The sequence below is a fragment of the Asterias rubens genome, chromosome 9 (genome assembly GCF_902459465.1).
Source record: "Asterias rubens chromosome 9, eAstRub1.3, whole genome shotgun sequence".
In the NCBI taxonomy this organism is placed as follows: domain Eukaryota; kingdom Metazoa; phylum Echinodermata; class Asteroidea; order Forcipulatida; family Asteriidae; genus Asterias; species Asterias rubens.
Window position 1 is genome coordinate 5,643,313 of NC_047070.1, and position 25,328 is coordinate 5,668,640.

The window sequence follows — 25,328 nt, forward strand, 5'->3', positions numbered from 1 at the left end:
TTTTAAAATGAACAAATATTAAAACATGGCGATAGTGCAATTCTGCATGAACAAAATACTGCAAAGTTGAGATGAAACAAGTCGTCTTCGGATTCGATCTGTTTGACCATACACACTCAACTCAACCCGAACACAGTCAGCAGTCACGAACCATTGGTGAATACGGAGCTAGCTGTCAATGAATACAAGCGAATGAGCAAATCAGATTTACAGCGAACGCAATTTAGCCCGCTCGACTGATGGGCAATTCTCTGTGTTTAGAAATCCTAATTGGAGATCTCTAACCTCGAGAAATGGAATAGGGGAAAATGATGGTAGTGCTTATAATTTTTGGTTGTAAAGATTATAATTTTTTGTTTAACTTCACGCGGACTTGGAACTTACCGCGTACAATTAGATAAATCTCAAGAAGCAACTACGCCACAATGCATTTTTTTCTACAACCATTTTCTAAATGCAGTTCATTAGAAAGTATACGATAGCCGACCACCTCATTTTAGAACGAATAAAGGTACATCTGTTAGAGATATATTTTTAGCTACGTATAAAGATATAACATTTATATAGATTACCAAATAATAACATTTTTATACGTAGCAAAAATATATATCTCTACAACCATTTTCTAAATGCAGTGCATTAGAAAGTATACGATAGCCGGCCACCTCATTTTAGAACGAATAAAGGTACATCTGTTAGAGATATACTTTTAGCTACGTATAAAAATATAACATTTATATATATTACCAAATATAACATTTTTATACGTAGCTAAAAAAACCATATCTCTATAACCATTTTCTAAATGCAGCACATTAGAAAGTATACGATAGCCGACCACCTCATTTTAGAACGAATAAAGGTACATCTGTGATAGATATATTTTTAGCTACGTATACAAATATAACATTTATATATATTACCAATTATAACATTTTTATACGTAGCTAAAAAATATATCTCTACAACCATTTTCTAAATGCAGTGCATTAGAAAGTATACGATAGCCGGCCACCTCATTTTAGAACGAATAAAGGTACATCTGTTAGAGATATACTTTTAGCTACGTATAAAAATATAACATTTATATATATTACCAAATATGTAATTTTTATATGTAGTAAAAAAAACTATATCCCTACAACCATTTTCTAAATGCAGTGCATTAGAAAGTATACGATAGCCGACCACCTCATTTTAGAACGAATAAAGGTACATCTGTTAGAGATATATTTTTAGCTACGTATACAAATATAACATTTATATATATTACCAAAATATATTATTCTAAACGTAGCTAAAAAATATATCTCTAAAAGAAGCAATTACAACACGATGGTACAATAACTAGTCTTGAAAACGCCGACCACCTCAAATTAGAACCAAGAAGGGTGAATCTTTTATATCATTTGCATCTACTTTTGGTACGTTTTTTAAGACCTCATCTTTAATTTCGTTGTTAGATTTGGTTATTTGGTTTTATATAAATATAAAAAATAAGATTAACCTGTGGAAAATCTTTGAAGATGTGGTAGCGTTTTTGAGATCTCGCCGAAGATTTGAAGCGGTTTAGTACACACACAATCTGATAAATGTTTCGCGCTGAAAAGTTTACAGATTCAATAACAAAAATGCTTTCTCAAAAATGTGTATACACTCAACGGTTGCAGTGCGTCTTACCAAGTAAGTGTTTATATGCTCATTCACTTTGGAGTAGATCAAAGGTATACATCCAGCCTAAAGAAAACACACGAAAGCTTCCGAAGTAACACACTATTTGTATCTTTTGTCTGTTTCTTTGCCAACGTTAAATGCACAATAAGTAGCCATGCAATACCTAATGGAATACGTGCCACGTGCCCTAAATTTAAAACACAGTGGTAGGCCACCCATACTTGCAGTGTCTCGCTGTCATACAATGCAAACTTCGAACATTGATTATGGTTGCGTAAACAGAGACTAGCATTAGACTCCCCCTCCAGCCGCGGGTTGGTAACATTGAATTGAATCTAGTCGAAACCGGAGCATTGATACACAGTCCCTGAACACCTAGGATCATTTTCATCTTAGAAAAACAAATCAGCCGTTATATAATTACACGTACACTTTAATAAAAGGTTTTTAAATAAAACACACGTGAAAACACAATTCTGTTTCTCTTTTTGGGGATGGAGTCGTGCCTAGTTTCAATAGCTCTTAATGAACTCCCATGTGACTGTTAGTTGTTCTTCGAGCGCCAACATTACGAACCTAGCGGAATGTTTGCTCGCCATGCGATCTGTGGCAACGGGGGACGAGCCGCGTCCATTAGCTCGCCAAGAACCGACAAATTGTGTTAAGTCTAGCAGAAACGGCTCAAAACAGGCCATACGAGACGGCACCCCGAGAGGTTATTGTCAGACGAGAGAACAGTCTTCGTTTGAGATGGGAAGAAAGGAGGGCAGACAAAAAAATCAAGACACTCTCTTACCCGCAATCTTATGACGCAGTCAAGTGTCAAAACCTTGGGAATGACTAAAGGAGGTTCGATGGTGTAAATGTGAGCTGTAAATCGCTCTTGCTGTTTAATTTATCGTAAACACCATTAGTGTAAAGACACGCGGTCACACTAGAGGAAGACTTAAGGTATGAGATAATGGATTCTTGTGGATTAAGATACATTACACTTACGGGTATTGTTTAAAACCCGATCCACTGTGAAAAGTTCGTGCAGTCAATTTGAGAAGCCTTCTGGATATCTGCCTTACTCTTTGTAACCCCCTCCAAGACTACGTATATTAATAATTTAAAATATATATCAAATATCAATAATACAAATAAAGTAAACTAAATATATATAAATAAAACAATCAGTTTCCCTTGTGGTTTATTATTTGATATATAAATAAAACAATAATAAAATAAATGAATTTAATAAACTTAAATATATAAACCAAAATATACGTACGGAAGGTACATAAAACTAGCATTTAAATAAATAAATAAATAAGATTAAATAGGTCTTCAAAAAAAAAATAAAATAAAACATACAAAAAAATAAAGTTAGATGAAAAATAGAGGGCTTTAAAGTCGTAGTCTTTGAAGTAGAAAGATACAAAAGTGTTTTTTTTTCTTAAAAAAAAACAAAAAAAAAAAAAAACAACAACAACAACAACATACAAAACAAAAGGGCATTTATATACCACTGTTTCATTTAGATCACAGCTTTTCATTAGAAGATTCCACCTGCGAAGTGGTTTGATCATGTTTGACACTATTTTTGTGTGAATGTTAAGACAAATTCAAACAAACAACAACATTGCTAATAAATAGTTATATTACTGTACTAAATTGAAATAATCGGTCTTCGTCTAAAGAGTGTAAATATACGAAATCACAATTTAGATAGACGATTCCTGGGTGTATAGTTTACGAGATGCTAGTCATACAAATCATAATCTGACGGTGCAATTCTGCATAAAAACAATATTTCAAAGTTAACATAAAGCAGAATATTTTGTTCGAGAAGATTCGAGATGCAGTCTTAACCCGATGACAACACAGCTGACCTTGTCACTGAATGGACTTATCAAGTGTCCACTTATAATTCACCACGTGTAATTACAACCTTTGATAAACCATTAATTAGTCAATGCACTTTAAAAACCTATACGATTAAAAATTCCTTTAAAGCAAATCTGAGGAAAGGTAAATTATCTTTGTTCGTTAACCACAGCGTGGAACGTCAAAGCAAATTAGTAGAATAGGCTGGAGTATTCATTTATATTTCACGTCAACGTCAAATTTTACAGATATCACTGTGTAGCAACCCTAAAAATAGAAACTCAATTTAGTAAACAACATTTATGAAGCTGAAGGAAGCATTTTTTTTTTTTTACAAATTCAGCAGATTATGTTTTCAACTGTTTCGTAATTCTACAGAAATCTTCAGTTTTAATATTTTTTAAAGAAATGTTTTGTAAGTGTTGTACTTTGTACTTTATTGCCCTTTAATTTTGTGATTGTTTATATTTATATTTACGTAAGCTTATATCTTAAGCTCGGTTAAGTGACCCTTAAAGCTAGTGCTGTGGGGGAAACATCCTAGCAAATGAGTAGAATAGGCTGGAGTTTTCATTTATATTTCACGTCATATTCTACGGGTAACGAACCTTAGATTAGAAACTAAATTTTGTAAACAACATTAATCTTGCTGAAGGAAGCATATTATTTACAAATTCAGCAGATTATTTTTCCAACCGTTTTAAACTCTACAGAAATGCTCCTATGCAATACCCTTTTTTCTGAAGGGTTTTGTAAACTCTGTACTTTTTACTTTATTGCCCTTTAATATGTGATTGTTTATATGTACTTGTAGTTTTACCATTGTTAAGTGACCCTTTCAGCTACTGCTGTTGGGTATTTTCTTTGTTTACACCAGTAAACAAGTAACAAACTGAAAAATAACAATTTATTTGCACCAAGGGGAAAGATTATCGTATTATTCAAAATTGGAAAAAACAGAATATGCTCTTGCAAAATGATTACCAACCAAACGTACCCCTGGTTCAAAATGCCAGAATAGTTAGCTGCCTGACGTTCCGACCCTAGCAGAGTCTTTATCGAAGGCCTTCGAGAACGACTCTGAAATGACTCCACAAAAACAGGAAACAAACATTAAGTACAAGATTGGCGTGTTGTGGCCGAGCGGATAAGAACACTGGACTGACTCAGGTGTTTCTGATCAGCAAAGTGGGTTCAAGTCCCTGATGTGACACTTACTTCCTTAAGCAAGACACTTAACCATTATTGCTACGTCCTTCGGATGGGACGTACAGCCGTAGGTCCCGTGCGTTGTGTAATTGCCCGTGCATAACCAATTGCACTTATCACAACGAGAAGGGGTTCGCCCCAGTGTTCCTGGTCTGATTGGCTGCATATTGCGCCACAGCACATTGAATGGCGCTTTGTAAAGGAATTTCTCATACTTTCAAACATAGTTCCGCACAACTCGCACGATAAACACAGAGACGTGTATTCAGCGTTCAAAAACAATGTTAAGTGTTCTAGTAAATAAGTGACGCTTAATACACCCCACCCCAAGAAAAAAAGACAGAAAACAAAACCCCAAAACAAAAACACAGCCAAAAACAAAAAGGGTAATCTCTCTTCAAAATCACAATGTTTTCTCCAATTGATCCAATTTACTGAGGGAAGTGAATAAGCATTTTTGACAAATTAACAAAAAAGCTGATACCTTTGGCACTGAAATAGAGAAAGCACCGTCGGTGTTGATTACGAAAAGCAGTCATCACGAAACGGAAACAAAAATACAGAAAAATATCTAGAGCAGAAACCCAAGATAGCCCGTTGGGAGTTGGCTACAAAATTACACTTTAGTCCAAGACAATGTGTTGGGAAAGCAACTTTTTCTATAATGAAGAAAAAACAATTTTCGTAATTCATTTTGGGACAGGAGAAAAAAAAACCTGAGTAGGGTATTCATAAGTTGATTTGATTTTGTTTTGTAAACTGCTCCTTTGGTTGACTGTGTTATTTCATGTGGGCAACCTATATGTGTTGCGTTTGAAGCATTCAAACAGAAATGTTGTATACAACTATTTATGTGACGTCACTCTATTGATGAAAGTGTATAATTATTTTTTATGAACCTACACTCAACTGTACATTCGTAACGAATCTACACTTAAACTGTCGATTCGTTACAAGCACTTTTCAGTAGGCCTATTATATGATGCAACATAAGACCAAAACAAAAATGTGACCAACCGTCGTTCGACAAATTACACGAAATTAGATAAGACTATAACAAGTGTTATTATTATTGAGAAATCCCATTAATTAAAACTGTTACATAATCAATGGAAAAAAGGTAAGTGAATAGACTCTAAAGTGTAGATTCGTGACTACAATGTGCTCTCCTTCGGCGCCTACATTCTATACACGAATCTACACTTTCTCGATTATTCTCCTTAACGTATTGAACTTGCGGTTTTCTATCAGGTAAAAAGCATTTTGTAGTTCTGTCATTAAAAACGAAACAAGCAAACTAAAAACTCTGATAACTCACTTAATTTCAGTCTTGAAAGCTTACTTCATATGCATGGTTTCAGAATTATGTTTATCTCCAAGTTGCTGTTGTTGTAATTACTCACTCAAATAACATTAAAATACGTCAGGCCCGAAGCCTTTACAATGCATCTGAAAGCACACAAATTCATGCAACAAGGGTGTTTTTTTCTTTCGCTATTCTCTTGCAACTTTGATGACCAATATTGAGTCAAAATTTTCACAGGTTTCATATTTTATGCATATGGTGGGATACACCAAGTGGGAACACTGGTATTTGACATTTACCAAAGGTGTTCAGTGCCTTTAAATTGTCAGTGTCCCCATTCCAAGAATTGTTAATTTAAAGCCAAGAAAGATTTAGCCTAGATGTAGCGATTGTGGTAAATCCTAAGATGTTACAATCCTACTCCCCTAACGCCTTCTGTTTCCATACATCTTAAAAACACAACCCAAGTGGCCGTCCAAATAAGGTGTTCCATTATTAACAGCATTTTCCATCAGCTCCTTCGAGACAGACGAAGTTACAACCTTGGATGGGGGGGGGGGGGTTTGTCTCGCTCCTCCTTTCCGTCCATGACATTGAATTAGGCGACGAGTTGATAAAACGCGGAAAGTCAAGATAAGCTAAAACTCCGACGTATCTCCCAGATCAAAGAATTGACAAAACGTGTCTCAAACAGAGCACTGGATAGAAGGAGAACAGCCACTCGGAAATATACACGTCCATTGATTAAATGAGATTTTCTTCGCGACTGCAGCAACACACCCAAGCGGCTTAACCCTTCCCATGCGTTTGACAACAAAATCTCCCTGCATGAGACCCACTGTAGTTCACTGCGCTCATGGAAATCTTAAGGAGAAAAAACATTTAAATACAATTCTTATCCCCCAAAGATGAAACTATTACGTCTATAAACTACCGGTATCCACTGCTCATTACAGGATTCGAACTGGCTTCAGATTTGTACACCGGGAGCACTCGGTGGTCTTAAAAATATGACTCACCCGAGTGATTTAGAACGCACTAAGTACGCAGTTCTTCATTTTAATAGTAAACACAAGTGTAAGGTTGAAAAAGTAGTAAGATATTGGCTATATCCGATGCACGTTGATCAATCTGCTAAAGTAGGCTTGCAAGGTTAAAACCATATTGAATAATCTCCGTCTCCGATTCAAATTTAACCTTCTGATTAAATCGTTCAAGAACTCTGGCCCTAGCCACAGGGCAATATCGGTGGTCTAGTTGGTATGACACTGCTCTAGAATTGCAATGATCGTTTGTTCGAATCCCACCCGAGCATGTCTGGGATTTTCCTCACAGAACTCGGGAAAGTACCGAGTATACAGTGCTTACACACATCGATATTGGTAAAATACACACATCTATGTATAAGGGTAAAACCAGAACGTATAGGCCTATAAAAGTGACATGTTTTCATTACTCCTTGCTGGTCCATCATCATCACATTCGGCTACAGAGCAGGCGACTAAAATAAGGTCACTTCAACCACGACGATCTTTGGCAAGTGTTTCGATTTGGTCTGGTGGTTGCAACATACCAGACAGGCTTCATACAAATTGAAAGCGAAATTGCAGAGAGGAAATATTAGGCTTCATTTTAAGTCCATAAACCAAAGGCGTTCCCCACTATGAACAAGCGTCTATAAACACTTGTCATTCAGTCTTCTGGGTACCATTGATGTCTCTACTACTGAATTACATTATATAACATATCAATTAAGAACACTTTACTGCACAGTAACATATCAATTAAGAATACTTTACTGCACAGTAACATATCAATTAAGAACACTTTACTGCACAGTAACATATCAATTAAGAATACTTTACTGCACAATAAAGACAATTTCATGGACGGTATCATTATTTACACTCACATTAAAGGTAGTACAACGATAGGAGAACATGACAGATAAAGTGGCAGCATACTGCGCCAAGGCACCTTGTAAACAATTAAATTGTGCTTAGTATGAGTAGGTCTCATGTTATAAATCAAACGTAGTCCCATATATTGAATGTGCGCTTAGAAAAATAAACTATTGAATGTGCGCTTAGAAACAACCGTATAAAGACACTGGACACTATTGGTAATTTGTCAAAGACAAGTCTTCTCACTTGGTTTTTCTCAACAAAATAACAAACCTGTGAAGATTTGAGTTCATTCGGTCGTCGAAGTGGCGAGATAATAATGACAGAAAAAACACCCTTGTCACACGAAGGTGTGTGCTTCCAGATGCTTGATTTCGAGACCTCAAATTTTAAATCTGAGGTCTCGAAATCAAATTCATGGAAAAAATAGTTCTTTCTCGAAAACTACGGTACTTCAGAGGGAGCTGTTTCTCACAATGTTTAATACTACTATCTCCCCATTACTCATTACCAATTAAGGTTTTATGCTAATAATTATTTTGAGTAGTTTTGTCCACTGCCTTTAAGCGCATAATTTTGTTCCAACGTGTCACTGAAAGTAACGTGAGCACTTACTATACAGTTGATTTACAGGCATTTCTCTACAGATTTTCTCTACAGATTAGTTTTAAATTTTAAAACCCAAACATTGGTACGACATTTTGTCACCCCTATAAAACTTAGAATATAGTGCTCCTTTAAATTAGTAATCACATCTATACAAACCAGGCGCTATTTCTCACAAACTTTCCACTGTAATTGTAATTCAATTTTCTTTCATAAGACTGACACAGATACAGTCACCACGTCTTTGAACGTATTCACTATAACAAAATTGCTCTAGTTACGTGTATCTGTCTCCATATTATTAATGACAGGCATTTCTTTTGTTCGACGCCCAATTATAACAACAGCTCCCTATATCTTTCATCGATTTGGGATATTGCGTTCGGTAATTTTTTAAGAGGAATTACCTACTCTTAACTTACAAGATGCCATAGTCCTCTGCGGGGCATATTAAAGGGGATACGTTTGTTTATTAGTTGTTATTTTGGGTTTATATTTTTCGGTGGAATATAAAATTTGCTTCATGTCATGTTCGCTTAAAATTACACACGAAGAAACAGTCACTCGTCTTGCGGGTTAACCAATTATTAACATTTCTTAAGGAGGAGAGTGTTGGCTCAGAGAAAAGCCGATGTTTTTTTTTCGACGTTTCGACAGTGTAGTCTACTCATCTTCAAGAAAGAAGGCATCACTTGTGAAATCATCTTCAAGGATGCAGACAGTGGAGTTTTACAATGTAAACATTTATCATTTTTTTTTACTTTCTGATTACACACTCAACAGCACAATTAGCGCCAATAACCGAGTGGAAACAAGCAATACAAAACTGTTCAGTTTTAGACGTAGGAGGAAAACCCCGGAAAGGAAACACAATTTAATCAAGTGGGGACTGAAAACCCAATCCAAAGGCTCCGGTCTGAGGTGGGATTTGAACCGTGGTCCACAACGGTGAAAGGCACGGAAATAAACTACTAGTTTCAGTTTACTGCACCATTTTCAAGTCGAGTCTTGAGTGCAAACCTCATTACTCTTCTGTATAATTGGGGTATATGTCATTGCTGTCACATACACATTACGAGCATGACATATAAATTGCCCCGGCTACCGTTTTTATTGGTCTATGGTTTATTTAGTTTATGAAAGCTGTTTATTTTGCATAATTTTTGTATGGTTACGCAAACACGTAACCCCGAAAAATAATCATGTACATATCCGTATTGCGCCAATCCAACATGGATTTCGCCGCTTAGCTCTTTATTAGTTAGGTACGATGAAAGGTCATGTTTTAACAACCCAGAAATGCTCAACTGAGCTCCCGCCATTTTTGTGGTTGATTTGAAAAGACCGAGTACACCGCGAGTTGCAGCTGTGAGAGACAGTCGTTAACGCCAATAAAGCCGTCGTCACCCTCTTTCTAAATTCCGAACATCTCTGTTATTGTAAGAGGCACTGGACACTATTGGTTATAACTCAAAATAGTTGTGAGTATAACATTTTACTTGGTAACGAGCAATGGTGAGAGGTTGATAGTTGTATAAAACATTGTGAGAAACGGTACTCTCTTAGGTAACGTAATTTTTGAGAAAAGAGGTAATTTGTCTCTCAAATAATAAAATACTTCTGCTGATGTATTTTATTATTTGAAAGCACCCGTGCAACAAGGTTTTTTCTGTCATTTTTCTCTTGCAACTTCGACGACCAATTGAGCTCAAATTTTTACAGGTTTGTTGTTGTATGCATTTTAAAATACACCAAGTGATAATACTGGTACTTGACTAAACGTGTCCAGTGCCTTTAATGGAAGTTCTCATAGACTGCTGACAGACTGGTGGAAAAGTCAATGTGGATCTACCCGTCATATCGGGGCCTGTCAGTGGCTTTGGTTATATGTATTTTCATACATAACATAAACAATCCTCGCAGCAGAGTTTTAGAGCGCATCGCTGACGTTCCGGCGTCACTGTGCATTATTAAAGACACTATACACTATTGGTAAATGTCAAAGACCAGTCTTCTCACTTGCTGTATCTCAACGTATGCATAAAAAAACAAACCTGTGAAAATTTGAGCTCAATCGGTCGTCGAAGTTGCGATATATCAATGCAAGAAAAAACACACTTGTCGCACCATGGTCACTCGAAGTTGTGTGCTTTCAGATGCTTGATTTCGAGACCTCAAATTCTAAATCTGACGTCTCGAAATCGAATTCGTGGAAAATTACTTCTTTCTCGAAAACTACGTCGCTTCGGAGGAAGCTGTTTCTCACAGTGTTGTATACTACTAACCTCTCCCCATTACTCGAAATCAAGAAAAGGTTTTAGGTTAATAATTATTTTGAGTAATTACCAATAGTGTCCACTGCCTTTAAACTATAATTGCCGTGTACAGACATCACGGTTGTCACAACCACAACAAAAGGTAGAGTATATTTAATTGAAGATACCATTGAGAAAAAATAAACCTTGTATAAATAAATAAATTAAATAAAAGCCATTAGGGGTTTGTTCAATCAGAACCCGGTTGTTTGTTTTTAATTTCCCGGACTTGATGAACAAGTATTTTTACGCATGAATTAACCCATTGCGCAATATATACACTGCTTGACCGACCAAAATACACATAATATGTTTAGGTTTAGTGCGTAAAAAGGACAACATTATAATGTTCATAAATATTTAATTGAATATATGTATTGCATTCTCTCCATGACAAGTCTGTCCAAGGGCGATTATGAAAATTAGCCAGAAAAAGTTGCAAAGGGGAATTTATTGACACTGTACGAATGTCTTCAGTTTACCCATAGGTTTACCTCACCTAGCATTTACCAGGAACATTAATAGATCCTCGGCGAACAACAGACACGATAAGTTTAAATTTGAACGGATACCAAATAAATAAATTGGCTTACCTATTATCCAGTTAGATAATCCCACTTATGTTCCCACCGCCAGTTTCAGTTAGCGAATAATAATTGATGGGCTTTGACGAAACACCACACACAGGACGAAGGAAGAGCAGTATGTAGAAATAAGTCCACTCGTCATGAGAACTCAAGTCACTTTGAATTTCCAAAACGGTCTATTCCTGTGATTACGAACAAAAAAATAAGTGAGAGAGAATGGCCAACTTGTTTTCACATCCAGTACGTAAAGAGCATCTGCAGTCAAGGGCACATAGCGGTGACGTCATTATTACTGATTAAGTGCACGGTGAATGCAGTTGGTGGGCAGTGCGTAGAGAGTATACTAATGCGTGTTAAACTCAATTTCTCGTTTATTTCCGAGCAGCCAAAACTTATACACAAGGTATACCTGAATGCATAATACACGATGTCATAGCGAACAGAGTATTTTCAGATTTTTTTGGTCTACAGTCAAAGAAAGTTAGTAAGTATGGTGGACGATTCGAGCATTACGGGTTATTACACACTGTGGCGGCATCGGCAAAACTGTGGCGGCATCGGCAAACTTCCATTCTGTGACGTCACTCTATTGCTGATAGTGTAAGTTCTTTTGGGGGAAATTGTTTAAGTCAGAAAATGCACTCTAAAGTGTAGATTCGTGACTACACTGTATTCGCCTTCGGCTCGTACAACTTATCCACGAATCTACACTTTCTCGTTCATTCTTCTTAAAGCCACTGGACACTTTCTTCGGTAAACAGTGTTGTCCAAGGCCCACACTTCGTGTATCATAACTTATATATTAAATAACAAGCCTGGTAAAAAAATTAGGCTCAATCGCTCATCGGAATCCACCCTTGTTTCCGCACGTTTCGCCGTGTCATGACATGTGTTTACAATAAAACCCCAATTCTCGACATCGAGAATTGATAATTGTACTAATGTTTTCTCAAAAAGTAAAGCATTTCATGGAATAATATTTCACGAGAAGTCTTTCACCATTACCTTCTGTAAACCCTGTAAGTTATTTGTAAATCTGTGAACTGTTATTGTTTTTTCTTTTCCGAAAGTGTATAATGGCTTTAACATAACAATATTTGTGTGACGCATTCCATAGATGAAAGTGTATATTATTTTTATGAATCTACTGCAGTGGTTTGTTCGCTGAACGTGACACCTGGACATTTATTTCTGAACTTCAATATAAGGGGCTATCAGTATAATAACAACTTCAGCAGAGAAGACCCAGGGGTTTCACTTTAACAGCTATAATATTGACCGGTCTTTATTTTCAGCGGTTGCCCCCAGGCCCGTTTAAAGACACGGTAAGTTAATGCAAAGTACCGGTAATAGAAAAGGTATCAAAGTATCCATCAGAAAACGACGGGGTACAGTGTACAAACAAGTATAATGCAATATTTGTAAAGTGTTTTTGCACGTATCCACCAATGGCATCTGTCCGAGGAGTGGTACGGCAAAACAAAGGATCACAAAGGGAATCATTTGTACTTTTATGTCCTCACATTTGTCCATGTGCTTTAGTCTATGTATGGACAGTGTTAAGTTATAGAGGGAAAAGGGAAAGTTCTCTCATTGGCAGCAATGATTTGACGTATCAAGGCGCTTGAACAGAATCAGAAACATTTCAAGACAGATTTTAAATTATAATTATGATAATAAATAATATTGGACCAAATGAAGTAACACCTTCCAGAAGACGCTGGCAAACCCCTTCTCAGAGTAACTTGGGCCCGGTATCACGGAGGCCACGGAGTTAATGTTGCTCCTGGACTTGGCCTTGGTGCCCCTCCAAATTTTGCTTATAAAAATAATGTTAAGATTTTGCCATGGACGTGCCCTTTGCAAAATGAAAAGGACCTTGCCCGCTCAAAGAAGACACCACAGGCCTAGTCAAACTACATAATCGCTCTGCTGTACAAGCCTACTTTGGATGGACTGGTGAGTACAACAACGAACATGGAGTTTTTATTTTACCTCATGGAATCGAAGACACAAAAACACCGTGTCAATAATTTAACTAAAGTGTTATCTCTTATAATAGCCTCCCTTGGAATCAACTCTGGTTTAAAGACAATGGCAATATTTGTAATTGTCAAAGACCAGTCTTCTCACTTGGTGTACCTCAACATATGCATAAAATAACAAACCTCAAATTCTAAATCTGAGGTCTCCAAATCAAACTTAAAATTACTTCTTTCTTGAAAAACTCCGTTACTCCAGAGGGAGCCGATCTCACAATGTTTTATCAACTTCTCCCCATTACTCGTTACCGAGTAAGGTTTCATGCTGAAAATATTTTTGAGTAATTACCAATAGTGTCCACTGCCTTTAAAGGGAAGTTTTTAATGCAAGGTGTCCAACACACATCAACCCATACACCTAGGGACCACCACAATGAGCGACCAAGAAGACACTTGAGCGTGCAACGCTGTCCTTCCCCCATATACGGTGACGTTTCCCCAAATCTCGCCAACTCTCTCGAGATCTCAGGTTAGAGTTACATTTTTTTTGGCGGGAGACTCTTCACAAATTGACTGCTGTGTTCACATGGGGATTAGCCGGTGAAGTGTCAGTTTTCTGCCTTGTTTCTGTTTACCCCGGCAGCTGCATTTAGGCTGACACATTCTCTGGCGGTGTTTGACGAATAGTGGATGAGAGCAGATTATTTTATAGAAAAGGAATAATTCCGAGGAGAATAAAGCTAAGACAGTAAAGTCTCAAGGACTTAATGAATGTATTCGTCTCTGCTCGTGTTACGTTGACACGAGGAGGGTTCCAGGGGGGCAACAAGCCGTAGTGGCCAAGACAGCGTGGTGGCCAAGAGAGCAAGAACTGCGCGCACGAACGAAGACAACTCCACACTGGGCTAAATAAAGCACTACAAGGCCTGCATGTCAAACATTCCACATTTCCTTCAAACACGTCTTAAAGAGATTGAAGACAATGTGGTACACTGCACATTGCCAGAGTACTGCAAAACAAATGGGGTGTTAAATTGATTATCCTGCTATATTTTATGATAACACCATACGGTGTTAATTTTACCAATGTTGGTATGTATGGCTAAATTAACCCACACCTGTGACGTCATGCTATTTGTTAAAACGCTCCATTATTTTGCACGAATGGCGCGATGGGTACATTTATTCAACCTTTGTGCAAACGGGTGAAACTGTCATAATAGAGTTAAGGAATAAAGTAAAAGGCGTTAGTGACGCCATAGACCATTATTTTGTTTTGAACACAGGTTGGAGCTACTTATGTATTACAGAATGATTGTAAAGACTTTCCAAAAGTGAACAGCAACATTGTTAAATTTGTAGTTAGCTGATGTTAAAAATGTTAGTTAACTATAACAGTCATTTAAGCAGGTCTTTAAGTCAGATAAATCAATTTCGTTTTTACCGGTACTTTTTTTACATTAATTCAATATGCTTCATTTATCATACACAAACTGGTAGTGAGTAAGATCCCCCAAAATTAAGTTTGCAAAGCTACTTCTTTCAATAACATTATTAAATAACAGGAACTAAAATTGTTGATAACAAAGTTAATCAAAGTTATATCAGAAATTATGAGAAATATCTTAAACTACATGCCTGTACGGTAGTAGGTCACTTGTTTCTTCACATTTGTTTTTGTTTGATGATCGAACAAGTCGGCTACAACATCACCTGTGTCATAGTCACTTTCTACCACTTGACTAAATTTACTTTGAGTCAGAAAACAAAAAACCGTTTCTGCTGCCACTTTCGCTCCCGGGCCAATCGTACCCACGAATGGCGCGCACCCCGGGCATTAGCCTGTAAATGTGGACACTATTCCAACAATTCTCCACTCTCCATAAGTATGAAACAAAGAGACAATTTCTGCTAGAAATTAATATACTAATATGATTTCTACTCTTGTAACGAATCAAGATTTATTTATAGCTGTACCTACAGATTTATAGCTGTACCCACACGTTCCCTGCAAATTGCTGAACGTCTGCATTGTCTTTATAGTGAATTCCCAACAGAGACATTGCTATTTTGATGGGCAAAATATGTTTTCATATAACAACCAATTCTACTTCAGCGACCATGTTTGGCACACGACGTCGATATGTGATAAATATAGCACGTGTAGCAGACGTAATGACAGCGAATGCACCCGTCATCAGCTGATGGCCTTGCCCTAGTTCCCGCCAAACAAGATGAATTTGGCGGGAAGTCACTTCCAAATGAAATTTGCAAAATAGCGAGGTCAGGGGCGTTTAAGTCGTCGATCTTTTTGATATCGCAAAGTTCTCTCAATGATGTACAAGTCCGATGAACATTAAAAACACTTCTTTTTTTGACTTGACGAGAGTGAAGTTGTACGAGAAATATAAAAGTAGATGAAGCCAGTCACATACGTATCGTATATATTTTCCTTATCGAAAAAACACAAATGAGGAAGAGGTAGGGGGTGGAAGGACACATAATAGTTAGTTACCTCATGTATAATGTTTTAAAGGATTCGGGAAGTTTTCAAAATGTCCACAGATTTACATTAAACTTCAGGGTTTGAAGATAATGATAGTGGAAAGCTTCCATTCAAATATTACTAACTATGGTTGTGTAGTTTTTGAGAAATCACAAGTCACAAAACAATTGTGGTCTCATGAGACCAAAATGATTTTAGCACGTAAAATCCCCTTAACCAGTTATGATATTATACCAAAAGCATATAGCATAACTGGTTAATACGTTTTACATGCTAAATTGTTACGAAAATTATTACTTTTACTCATTAGCTTTCAATCTTCAAACTGTGTAAGTTTAATGTAAATCTGTGATGGAAATTGTTTTTTTTGTTAGGAAAAAGTACGTAATACCCTTTATCGGTGGAAGCTTACGACAATCTTCATGAATGGTATTCATTTTTAAGCTGCGACTTTAGGTAGTAGTGTAATAAATACGGTGACCAAACTGAGTGAAATTAGGACATCGTTGTCCCATTGACTTCATAATGCAGCGTCACGTAAAATCCATGCATTACAAGGTCTGTTTATTCGCCGCGCTATGTAACGAAACACTTATCCAGATTAAAATAATAATATCGCCAAACTTCGGTTTCCAAGTGCAGTCGAGTACGGTTTGTGAAGTACTCTTGTCCGCGTAACTTCACAATTTAAAGTTTCGAACCGGATGTTGGAAGTTGAGATAGTATTGTTTAAAGGCAGTGGACACTATTGGTAATTACTCAAAACAATTATCAGCATAAAACCTTACTTGGTAACGCGTAATGGAGAGCTGTTGATAGTATAAAACATTGTGAGAAACGGCTCCCTCTGAAGTAACGTAGTTTTCGAGAAAGAAGTAATTTTCCACGATTTTGATTTCGAGAGCTCAGAATTAGAATTTGAGGTCTCGAAATCAAGCATCTGAAAGCACAAAACTTCGTGTGATAAGAGTGTTTTTCTTTCATAGTTATCTCGCAACTTCGACGACCAATTGAGCTCAAATTTCATATGTGAGATACACCAAGTGAGAAGACTGGTCATTGACAGTTACCAATAGTGCAGATAAGCACGGTTAGCGTGATATATTCAGCGTAATGATCCACAATTAAAACTTCGGACCAGATGTTGGAGTTTGATAAATAATGTTTAAGTTTCCGGATAAGATTTTTGTTCATATCCCCAGAATGTTTGTTGACGTGGAAACAAGTGTTTTTAATTAATAAAATATTAACCTTTCACCCTCGTAGTAATCTTCCATAGTTCATTGCTTAGAGGGGCCCGGAAGCTCAATGCTGACCTTATCGCCATAAAAAAAGGAGACTTAAAGTCACCTGGAAGTGGTATTTTTTCAAAATAAAGCTGTTATCACTAATATATGTGTTTTGATGAGTGGAATGTGAATAAACAGTTAACTAAGGTTTTAAAAAATCAGTTCTTATGCTATTTACAAATTTAAGAGTAGACCCCGACCCGAGAGGGCGCTGTTCGTGACGTCAATCGAGGCAGACTTTGCCTGTAATGCGTAGAGTAAACACAATTGCAAAGTACATGTACGGACCAAGTCGTGAGTTTGTAAGTTTCAAAAAAAACATTTTTGTTTTTTTCCGGCAATGCCGACCAGGTGTATTGCTGCTGAATGCAGAAAAACACTTTTTGAAATGTACCAACTCACGACTTGGACGTACATGTACTTTGCACGTGTGTTTACTATACGCATTGCAGGCAAAGTCTGCCTCGATTGACGTCACAAAAGGAGTAGGCGAAGTCAGCCCCCAAACAACTTTATATAGTTTTTAAACATATAAATCGTGACAAACAATGACTAAGAAAATTGTTTTATTGTTCGTAAGCATATACTCTTATGTTTGAAAGAAAAAAATTATATTTCCAGGTGACTTTAAACAATTCCATTATTTCATCCACAAACACCCAATAATTTGTTTGCAGTCTGGAGGAAAGTGTGAATATTTCTTGGTCATGGGTTGGGCATTTTCCTGACTTGGATTATGTTATTATTGAATTATCGTGACCATTACGATTATCTCGATAATAACGTTATTTCTAGAACGTGCATGATTTCAGTTATTCAAATGGGGGCGGGGGCGAGGGGGGGGGCACATATGCGAGGTAATAATTATTGTAAGTAAATTTCCCCGCGTGTGTGGTTATTGTAAATAACCTAGGTGTGTAATACAGAAAGAGACGACAGAGAGAAAGAAGACAACAAAACATTTTGGATCGAATTTTGAGATTAGATGGAGGCTTTTTGTTTTTATAAAGCACAAAGATTAATTCCCTCATGGACTTTTTCCGTATTTTCGTAATGTGGCAATCTGAAAGCTCACTATATATACATCCTAAATGTAAAATACCCCAAGAGAAACATTCCCGTCTGAAATTCAGTAAAATTTGATACAAAACTAACCCAGTGACACCTACAATCAACGTTGCTTATGTCTAGTGTCGTCTCTGCTGAAATAAAACTGCTATCGACACACACAAAATCCCGAACATTTTCTTAGCCATAGTTGTCACTATCGATATGATCAACTAGCACAAACATTGCTTTTAGGGTGTTTTCAGTCAAACCTAAACGATGGGAATCAGTTTACAACTTAAACAAAAAAGGATACGTATAATGCTATAATGAAATACAGATAATGGACTGCCTCTTTAACGTATCAATTACATTACTTCTCGACAGTAGTCGGTTTACACACACACAATAAGCCCGAGGAGGCAACGGATCGAGTAACAATATAATTTCATCGGTCTATTTTAATGACAGGTTGGCGCTGAGTCTCTTATATTGTATGGTTATAGACTTGAAAGTAGACTACGCAAACAACATGAGAAGCTAACCTGTTAACATTGGAAACTTAATATCGCTCAAGACAATAAACTTGCTCAAGTCGACTCTGCGATATATAATTATCCAGTTACACAAACAATGCGAATTTTAACCTTTTTTTTTTTATCGGGTTTGAATCAAGTAAATGGGTTGGGGGCTTAGAGGAATGTGACTACTTTTTCGATACGGTACACTCAAGTTTCCCTGGGTCGACCCCACAGTGCTCACTCGGGTGAGCCCCTGACAAGAACTATCCGAACGATCACACTCGCCCTCTCTTGGTGACGGCATGCACCTTTAGGCCACCCCAAGTGACCCACTCTACAAGTAGGGCACTGGGGGCTGACCCGGGTGAGCCCCGTCAAAGCTATACGAACGTACCGGGGCAGACCGGGGTCGACACAGGAAAGCTAAACGAACGCACCCGAGAAAACACAATAACCGGGTCAGATTTGAACAGGGTTCTGGGTCCAAGGGGGGCCTGACCAATTCCTGATTGAGTTAGGCTGGCAAGGAAAGTACGATTTAACTCAGATTATGCGTTTTCAAGAGTGTTCTGTATAAAAATACAAATCTAACAATAAGACTTGAAATGATTTCCTCAAGAGCTATGTTCCTCGTTCCACTTGATCTATCGTTTTGTATACACTCTATATACAGTGTGAATATAAGAGAACCGAGAGATTACTTCTCTTTACAAAGTTACAAAGTGTTTAAATAACGCTTTAAATTAAACTCAAACTCAGTCATCCATGGTCGTAGTGTTTATTTAGAAAAATAATCAGACTATGCATTTACTACGCATGCCTTTAAGCTAAGGAAACATTTGATTGTACAGATTGGTATTTTACTCGGTATTCGACGCCATACTCATCAGAGGTCAATAGTCTGAAAAGTCTACCGTCAGCAAGAGCCTCTTGGTGGAATTGAAAGTCCGCAACCTTCAATTCGTTAATTGCTATCTACAAGAAGAGCGTAGTTTTTGTTTAGGGTTAACATGACACCGAGCCAGTGCTACCGGATACTACTGGTTCTCGCTACAAATTCGGCTCCCGTGTCCTCAGCACCATCACACTAATGGAACGATGAGCGTTTTCTTCGGGTTGCAGCATACCGCCGCTCTCCCTTTTTTCCTATATTAATATTTTCTCTGCCAGGATTTTTTTTCTTCAAACAACAAGAGGCATACTGAAAGGGAAAGTAGAAATGTAACCCTTGTACCTCTACTGATCAATAAAGGGTAAATTGATACCCACTTCCTTAGAGCATTATTCAATCCCTTATCCCTTTTTGCCTCATCTAATAAACGGCATCTTCGTGAGAAACCTTTTACGTATGCTCACAGTTCACATTGACGCTGTGTATAAGGACAGAACAGCCCCGCCGTTAACGCAAATTAAAACGCGTAGTGAGCCGTAAGAACGCGCCATTTTGAAATGCCGTGAGCAACGCAATTGTGACGTCACCGGCAACCTTTAAATAGCGTACACAGATTCAAATTTCTTTCCCTTCCTACGTAGGTCTGTGTATATTTATCTCGTGCGTCCTCGAATACCCTTCTTGTGGTGAGTCTAACCACATTACACCTCAGTGACGCCCAAGGTTTTTTTGTCTCCTGACGGTGAAAACGCAATTTCCCCCTTATTCACACTTAAAGTGTTCAATTCGGCGAGTAATCCGACGAAGACGTGTTCAGAACCACGCCCTCAGTGTACTGCTTGTGTTTTCTTCTTTATTATTTCCCTCCGATGGGTGAACAAAAATGGGCCGTTTCAGGGTGAGCGCGATCTTTTTGTAAAGTACGTGTCCCATCCCGTAAGTGACATGTGTCGCCTAGCAGCAATTATGACTGATGCACGAGTCAACCTTAGAATCCACTCGTTGTTTTCTGTTTAGTGTATTGCAAATCTTTGTATGGTTATTTGGAGGCTTGGGATTCACTTTAGCATCGTCACAAAAACACAAGCATTTAGATACATTACGATAAGCCGGTCTGACCCTTTGCTCCATTGGACACAACCGTGACCTTCGATAAACTTTAAGTCAATTAAGTATACCGATGTTTCAATCAACTGGCTATAAGGCCGTGTACGGTTTGGTGGATACAGCTTCGGCTACGACTGTTGCTAAGGGTGCTGTTGAGGACATCCCATACTTCAACGCCGTGATCGAGCCACAAGCCATAGCCGCTAATCTAAGACGCTGCCTAACGCATTATGAGTTTTGTTTGGTTGTCATTATATTAAAATGCAGGGTCGTCATGGCCTTATCATTACGTCATGTGCGTCTTGTCCCAATTATGGTGAACAAAGTTGACAATGACGTCAGTATTAAAGGGTATATGTACTTTTTCCTAATAAAAAACACAATGTCCACAGATTTACATTAAACTTACACAGTTTGAAGATTATGATAGTAGAAAGCTTCCCTTGAAATTTTACTTACTGAGGTGCGGTAGTTTTTGAGAAATGAGTAAAAGTAATAGTTTTCGTCTCAGTTTTAGCATGTAAAAACGTATTAACCAGTTATGCTATGGTTTCGGTATAATATCATAACTGGTTAAGGGGATTTTACATGCTAAAATAATTTTGGTCTCATGAGACCAACATTATTTTGTGACTTGTTTTACTCATTTCTCAAAAACTACACAACCTTAGTTAGTAATGTTTGATGGGAAGCTTTCCACTATCAATATCTTCAAACCATGTAAGTTTAATGTAAATCTGTCGGCATTTTGAAAAAGTACCCGAATCCTTTAAATAAACCCCCCTTAAAAGGGGGACAGCCATCTTTGTGGTTTGTCTTGTATCCAATCAACACAACGGTACCGACCAAGGGAAATATTTAGTTTATACAAAATGGGGAAACCTAAGTTATGCCACATGTATTTGGATCAAATGGGTAAAATGCCGAAATAAAATGCTAAATGGAGGTGTTGGGATTCTGTATTGTGGTGTTGGGTTGCTTCAGGAAGGTTTTGGGATGTCGTATGGAGGTATTGGGATTCTGTATTGTGGTGTTGGATTGCTTCAGGAAGGTTTGTGTGGTACAGGGATGGAATTATGATGTTGTAGGGAGGTTTTGGGATGCTGAATAAAGGTTGGGTTGCTTCATGATGGTTTTTGGATGCTGCATGGATGGTATTGTGATGCTGCAGAGAATGGTGTTGTGGATGTGTCTGGATTGTGTGATGGGCTCGTTTTTTGGGTTTTTTTTTTTTTGTGGTTTGTCTTGTCATTTATTTGACTCTAATTTAATCACTTATATCTCGTTGAATGGGCATAAGATTTGGCATTTGTCTCCCTTTTTCCTAATTTAGGACTATGTCCCAACAGAGCTATTAAACACTTGTAAGGCTACTCTCATGTTAGAACGGGTAACTCGTCCAAAGTTAATACTGTATATTATTCTTAGCTCTTTGTGAACTCCAGCCTGTCTACTGAACATCATGCCTGTAAAATGTCAAGTTAAATTATGAATAAAATAATCCAGCAATTATACAACCTGAAATGTCAGCTTAATTAAAAGTTGATAAACAAGTAGTGTTGAGTGTTTTTTTTATAAATGTTATATATCTATGAAAGAACGCAATCTAAACCCAGAGACTTGCATTTTTCTTTTGCGATCATCGCTGATGTGGCACAATCTTAGACATTTTCCGCAGCAACCCCGGGTTTCAAGAGCGTGACAAGACTGCCATTATCCAAACACTGAGAGCGCCGAGAACGTAGAAGGGAGGAAAACAAGACGTGGAGAGATCTCAAGGCTAACCCATCAATACGAGAGGTTCACCGGGAGAAAGTGAATGTTCTTTCAAGCAAGATTAGTGAAATAAATGGTGGTAAAAAAACACCAGCTTGTAAAAAAGGCGCCACACACTGACGTTGCAATAATAATGTGAAAAAGGGCAACTGCAATTAGAGAGTCGCTCTTGGTCAAACCTGCAGTGAAAATAATTAATACTTTAATTGAAGTAGTGCTTGTGTCAATATCTTTATTTGTTACTTCGTTATTAAAATATTTTGTTTGTTTGAAATATAAATCGAGAATTTATATTAGCCGCATCACAAACTGTTTCTGAAACATCATTTTTATGTTGTTATCCCACATTATAATAATACATATTTTGTTATATTGATTTATTAGAATAAAACAATCGACAGGATCAAAAAAGCAAAATCTATACTTTGCTTTTGATGAGACTAGACGTTCGTAAAACAAACAACATTAACAAAATAATGTGTTAAGTATATATTATTCGGATAAACCTGGTTAACGAGGATTTTGCACAATTTATTTTCCACTGTCAAACATTTTCCTTTGAAATGATTTTAGATTCGAGAGCATTCTGAATATTTAAATTAAATGCAACAAAGTTTACTTCGACGACTAAAGCCAACATTTTAAACAATGTTTTTATGCTGAAAAATATGCATAGTTTTTCACTATTCTGACCCATGGCCACACAACGGATTAAGCCCATTCACATGTTTGTTAATTTATGTATTTGCCTATGGTTGATTACACAAAACATGAATAATGTCTGTGACTATTTTGTCATTTCTATACCAAACCCGTATAATAACTGAATTTTCAAGAGACATGACAACGTACATGACCCTTGAAGGTGTGACTCTCATGAATGAGGAAAATGGAAACCAATACAGATCCACAGGGCGTTACATTGGATCTGACGCCTACGGACAATACAACACGACGTACAATATTGCACAGGTGCAGACGATGTAAAATGCAACGCGCGGGAAAAACACCGATTCTACATAATAAGAAGAATTTCACGTCGATACTCGTAGACAATGGGCTACTCCCCAATAGAATGGTGGTGACAAATCAGTATAACCTACACTGTGTGAGAGTCAGAACAACCTACATTGTGTAACTTACATAGGGATTGATACATGGCAATTGGAAAAAGTACAGGCACCGTACAACTATGTATTATATACTGATAACCTTTTTGTATATAAAAATGTTTACGCTGCAGTGATTGCGATTTGCAGATATGGGGAAATGGGTAACGGCGTTAAATGAGTAGGACAAAATGTATAGGCGTGTTTGTTTTAGAATGTAGGAATTTGTCAGGTTCTAGTTGGGTGAGTATGACAAATCAGAGTTATTTTGTTGCAGTCGTGAGACGGTGCTTAAAGATACTAAAATCACCGTGGGTTGATATTCCCAAATGGGAAGAACAATGTCATAATTACCGGCCTAGCTTATGTACTTTGGGGAGAAGCAAGTTATGTCCATTAGCAGGAAACGCCGTTGAAGTTTATTTAACCAATAATTTGTTGAGTGATTGCGTTAAAGGCATGGATAGTGCGACTAGCTCGTCCCGAGAGACCCGACCATATTCACGTTACATCCCCGGCACTTTTTTACACCAGACGGGAAGACATGAAAGATCTAGCTTTGTTCTTGGTATAAAAACGAAATTCTTGGACAGAAATGTTGAAGACGCTTGTAATGCTCAGATGTACACAGTGATCCTTAATCAACGATCCTCAATTGATAAACCCACCCCTTCCCAACCCAACCCACCCACTGCCTTAAATATTTCAAATGTCCGCACACCACATCATCATCTTCCTTATCTGGTCCTATTACACTTCCCTCTATAAAGCTGTGACTAAAAGAAGAAAAAAAAACCAGAAAAAACAGCAGAGCAATATTCAAACCGATAACAAAGCCAAGACAACCTCAACCAATCAGTTTACAATGATTGAAACCCTGTTTATTTCTGGCCTCGTACACTAATATTTATTTTCCTACATAAACAACGAAGGTATGGAATACTCACAATAATTGACAGGTATTACTCCTACACCGCCCGTCAAAACAACTGACATTTTGAGGCAGAAAGGTGTCATGCTAATCCACGTGTGCCAAAACGCCCGCGATATTGTCCAAACAACGCTGAGCCAGATGATCCGGGGAAGACGATGCACTGGGGAGAGACAACCCCCTCTCGCCTCGCTATTCCAATGCCTAGGACACAACGGGTAGCTTGACTGAGAAAGAAAACAAACCATAACTCAGAGACACACCACTGTCTGTCTAGATTTGGGTTGATCCTCGCTTGCTGCGAGCTGGATTGACTTGGTTATAATCCCCCTTCTAGCACTGGTGTTATGATACGCCACCGGATCGGCGACCCTCACGGCGTATAGAAATCCGATACGTGTGTTAGAAGTGCGGTAGATGGAATAAAGCCCGCCCTCTGCAGATCTCATTAATAACAGAAAAGTTCTGAGAACAAAACGGCTCACAGACAAATTCTAGGCTCGAGGTTGTTTTCAGGAGATGCAGAATCCTTCCGTCGTATTAACCTCGTCAATGTGTGTTCTTTTTTTTCTACGAGGCTTGCCACAAGATAAGTTGGCACTCTATGATATATTAAAAAATAAATGAAGTTCAGGGGATGGGTGTGCATACTGAAGTGTTTACGGTTTACCCGAGGGGGTTAGAACTTACAGAGCGCG

At 37.6% G+C, this 25,328-nt stretch overlaps 1 long non-coding RNA gene across 1 annotated transcript; it reads right to left on the reverse strand.

The window, feature by feature from the left end:
• On the reverse strand, positions 1-24,993 carry LOC117295102. The gene is made up of 3 exons (XR_004519636.1): positions 24,647-24,993; positions 11,477-11,652; positions 1-172 (listed from the first exon to the last, which is right to left on the reverse strand). It is a non-coding gene; the product is annotated as an uncharacterized LOC117295102 (long non-coding RNA).
• Positions 24,994-25,328: the final 335 nt, after the last annotated feature.